This window comes from Ovis aries, chromosome 1, assembly GCF_016772045.2.
Source record: "Ovis aries strain OAR_USU_Benz2616 breed Rambouillet chromosome 1, ARS-UI_Ramb_v3.0, whole genome shotgun sequence".
Lineage (NCBI taxonomy): Eukaryota > Metazoa > Chordata > Mammalia > Artiodactyla > Bovidae > Ovis > Ovis aries.
Window position 1 is genome coordinate 106400495 of NC_056054.1, and position 5071 is coordinate 106405565.

Here is a 5071-nt window from a genome sequence, read left to right on the forward strand (position 1 = left end):
AGAATGGTACAATGGTCGGGTCTCTTTTCTCTCTCTCACCCCCACCTTCAGCCCCTCCCTTTTCCTCCCTCCCACTCTTCCTGGCCTGCATGGGAACTCAGTCTGAGCTCGACGTGACAGACAGCAGGCCTGCATGCTAATGAAGTTTGTCTCAAGTTCATTGTCAAAGCCCCCCCTTCCCCAAGGCCCCCTCCCCTCTTCTCTCATACACAAATCTCCCTCCAACTTTTGTCCCACAGACCTGGAGGCCACTTGAGTCTCGGCTGGCTCCCCTCTCTCACCCTCCCCCACTGCTTTCAGTCTCCCCTCTCCTCACCACCTCCCTCAGCTGGGGCTAGGGGGTGGGGGGCGCCTCCCTTCTCCCTGGTGCCTTCCCAGCCACCTTCTGGCCTGGCCATCCCTAAGCTCTGAAAGAGGGATTCTGAGGGCAAAGGTCAGAGTCTATAGACCCGGTCCTCCTCTCCCCACCCCAAGGTAGGGAGACTTTGTGGAGGTGGGAGAAGATACCAGACAGCCCCCACTCAAGGCTCCCTGCCCCGGTTCTCAGCCCTGTCCTGGCCCAGTCCCCCCATTCCAGCCTCAGCTTCCCCCGCCCCTCATTCCTCCCATTATGATTATCTTGCTCTCCCCTTGATTACATCTGCTTCACTAGCTCAGAAATAAAGATCCTTTGAGACTAATTTTGCACCCCCCCACCCCCGGCTCCCCACCCCTTCCCTCCTCCTTCCCTCTAGACCAGGGCTCCCTTTAGCTCCTTTCTCACCGCCTGGAAGACATTGAGTTCCTTGTCTAGGGAGCTGGGGGTTGAAGGGAGGGGGTGCTAGTGGAATGGGGGGGGGGGTCTCTCCAACTCTGGGACGTGTCCAGCAATCCAAACCTGTCCTTCCTTTGTTCCTACAAATCTCTCTATACTGTCACCACCCTCTGGAGCCTGCCTTTCTCCCAGTAACAGGGGGCTTGGGGAGGAAGGGGAGGAGGACCCTGAACTCACTCCACCCCTCAGTTCCAGAGAAAAGAGGGGGGGGGGAGAGAGGGAGGAAAAAAAATTTAATCCCCCCCTCATTAGCCAGAAAGGAAGCGAAAGGGGATAATTATAATTAAGAGCAGACAGCTGTGGATTGCGTCTTTTATGTTCTTCCAAGCTTCCTCCCCACCTCTGCCACTAGCACCCAAAAATCTGCACAACTCCTCGAGCATCTTCCCCCTGGTTTCCTGAGAGTGGGGAGCACGCTAAGAGAGTGAGGCTGGGGGGTGGATTTGGGGAAGGGGGCTCTACTTCCTCTCCCATAGATAGCACTTTCTCAGATATTGTGAGAGGCCTGGGAATATGGAGATATCCTCTTCTTGTCCCCCAACCTGAACCCCAAAGCATGGGCCTGTAAGAGGTGAGGGCGTTCAGGTAATAATAGCTAATTCAATAATTTGGGGACATCTTTGATTTCCCTAATAAAATAGTTATAACTTATTCATAATGATACTGAGTCTAAGAATTTAAATATAACCTAGAATATCTTCTCATTCAGGCTTCTCTTTCCTCCTTCCTTGGAGGGGCCTTTAAACATGAGAGGGGTAATGAAAAGCTGGAAGAGCTAGGGGGATCTGTCAGGGAGTGTGTTGTGTCTAAGAGAGGCTCATAGATTTAAAGTACACAGAAAGGCACACAGATGCATATGTATGTATACTGGATAATTTTCAGGGTGGTGTTGCTAGGCCTAGCTCTGCTATCCTATGTATTTATAGAACTTGATCATAGGCCAGAACAGCAGGGTAATTATAGCAATATTAGCATATATGCAAATCAGGTAACCTATATACGCTGAATGGAAGCAGATTATTATTTATTTCTCTCCCCCTCTCTCCTTCTCTGGTATCAGCTCTGGCTTCTCAGAGCTGCACACCAGCAATTATCTGACATTATAAGAGGGGGTTGTAGCCCCAGAGGAGGGGGCTGAGGGGAATAGGACAAGAAAAAAAAAAAAAAACCTGCAGGCGGGTTTTATCTCATTTTACTCAATGTTATTCTGTGAAGCTAGGGAGGGGCTCAGTGAGAATACTTTGAATTAACAAAGGGAGGGGATATGGAGAGACAGAGACCTGAGAACAGAGACAGCTGAAGTCAGAAAAGCCTTGAAGCAATGACAGAGATGGCAGGTCCACAGTTCAGGAGAGTGAAGGCTCCAGGAACAGAGGGGTGAACTCACACAGAGCCACGAGGAATCTGGATCTCAGAGAAAACAAGGATCTGAAAGCCAGAGGGATGAGTTCTCTAGGTCACTCAGGCTTGGGCGTGGGGCAGCCTGAGGGCTCAGGCCTTCCCCAGTGGTCTGCGGGCTCCAGAGCCCAACCCAAGGACAGTACCAAGTCCTGTGCCCTCTCTGCATCACTCAGTAAATGGCAAGGGATCCGAGCAGAAGCGTCGTTTACTCCACCCACCACGGGGGTAAGCGTAAATGGCATGGAGAGAGCAATGACAGTCTTAACTTTGTCCTTGCTTTTCCTTCATATTGCCCCAGGGCTTGCCCTGCTGAGCCGGGTACCCCTTCCTCTGCCTTGCTGGGTGGGATTCTGCTGGCGCTTGGCTGCCATGGACCAGCGAGCGGCTGGGATTTCAGAGCCTCGCCTATATGCTCCCTTCCTTCTCCACCTTCCTTTCTCACACCAGTGCTGAGCCGGGAGCCCTCCACCTCCTGTCTCCTCTCCTCCCCCAGGTTATGCAGCCATCAGCCCGGTCAGTCTCTGGCTCCCCCTCCCCCCTCCCCGTTAGATCTCCACAGGCTGCCTAGGTCTCTAGGGAGTCAGTCACACCACTGCCTCCCTTTTCACATTCTGTACCTCTTTTACTAAGACACTATGTATACCAGATCCACACTTGGGAAGTGGGGCCTTCATAGTTGTTGCTTTTCCTTCATATTGCCCCATGGCTTGCCCTGCTGAGCTGGGTACCTCTTCCTACGCCTTGCTGGATGGGATTCTGCTGGTGCATGGCTGCCAATGGATCAGCGGCTGGGATTTCAGAGCCTCACCTATATCCTTCCCTCCACTCCACTCAGAAGGAGCCTCCAGGTGCATTAAAGGAGTATCTTTGTTTGGTCCCAAACCCCTAGATATTCCTGTATCTCCATCGTGTTTTAAATGCCTCTGTCCACGTACCACTTGTGATGTGGCACTCTAGCTGTCCGTGTTTAAACAACAACAACAAAAAAACCTTTGCCCACGTGAGGAAAACTTCAAACGAGGCAATGTGGGGGAGGGGTATTACCAAACCTGTGGCAGAGTCCACTAGCCAAAACACCTGCTCTCCAGTGGTACAACGAAGAAGAGGAGGGGACCCTGAGAGGCAGACACCCAGAGAGACAGCTGCCAAAAGACTGCAAGGAAACAAAATCTCAATGTTGCGCTTAGATTCTTACCCCAAAATGAAAATGTGTTGCCACATAGCTATATCTAGACCAGCAAGATGGATAGGCTTTATCTCCAGTGACCTCGGCATCTACACTATGCATTTATTTTTGTGTCTGCTCCTGGATCTGGCTGCGTTTCTCTGTGGCCATATGATTCAGAACAGTAAAAGAACTAAAGAGGCAGTGAGAGAAAGCGAGACAAATGGAGCAGAGAGAAACTGAGAGCTCTGAGAGGCAGAAGCCTTCTCGAGAGAAAGAGATAGGTGCTAAGAGGCACCAGAAAGCCAGTCAGGAGCAGGGAAGACCAGAGGGTGGCAGTCGGCCAGCCCCAGGGGCTGCACTTTCCATTCTCTATCCCCCGTTAGAGACTGGGCATGTGGTCCTCAGTTTTGCCTGTTTCTTCCCCAGGCTCAGCCCAAAATTGGTGAGTAGATGTGCAGCTTCTTCAGGCACATCCTGGAGTCATTTGGACAATGGATCAAATCCTTCCCAGGGCTGCCCGCTTAGACACCCATCTCCTGGCAGCCTGGCATTCTACGATGGGGACTTGCCTGCCACGGGGACTCGCCTGCCTGTGTTTCTCTTTTGAACGAGAGGCACTTTCCTGTCTCTGTGGTTCTCCTGCACAATAACTGAGCTCCAAACCTATGGAGCTCTGTGCGTGCACCTAAACATCTCTTATCTTTCTCTTTTACAATTTTAATCTCTCTGGCAACCCCATTGGACATCCATATTTGCACATTACCCGGTGCGGTTGTTAGGAGCTGTGTGTGGAGCGGATTTGTGTATGGCACGAAAAGGTTTATGTTTTTATCCAGCACAGTCTATGTGCCAGCTCTCAGGCTCCACCATCCATTGGCCAGGCATGTCTGGCCACCACTGCTACAGCCCAGGGCATCCTCCAAACCCAGAACTTCTGAGGTACAAATCAGATCGTTTTCTACCCCCAAAGATCCCCCCTAAAGCTGCCAAAATCTCCCCTTTTGATGGGCTGATAATATGTCAGATACATCTGGTTGTCTCACAAACCAGTCTTTCACCGCAGAACTCCCATGGTGCCAAACAATCACAGCTGCCCTGGAAAGGAGACAGACCTCGCCACAGAGACTTGGTCTAGCATGCCAGCCTGATAACAATACCCAGGAGCTGGAGAGAGATTTTCTCCTTGACATCTCCCTAGTTGTCTATTGGTACCTATATCTGTGTACATGCGTTACTTTTATTCTTAGAATGGTATATATCTCCTCTGCTCATTTTCACAAAAATAATGGTCTCCATGTGGGCACCTGGCCAAACACCCGCTCTGTGTGGGATATGTGTGGCACGGAATACATCCTGGCACACATATTGCGTGCCTGCTTTATACTCTAACACGGTGCCATTTTCTTGGTGCAGTGCCCGTTTCTGTGCTTCACAGAGGGTTCTTTAGGTCTGATGCTCATTTCTGGGGCTCAGGCTCTGGGGTTTGAGCTGGATCCCTCAGCCAAACAAGCTGCCAGTATTCCCCACCTTAGGAGCCCGGATAACGTTAGTCCTGGCAGAGCTACTGAACTCCGGGTGGCTGTGTATACGGCCATGGCTGGGCCCGCTGGTGAGGCCAGGCAGGCTCCCTCCCCACCGCCTGGTGCGCTCCTCAGGGTCACCACTGCAATGGGCTGAGTCAGCACTGA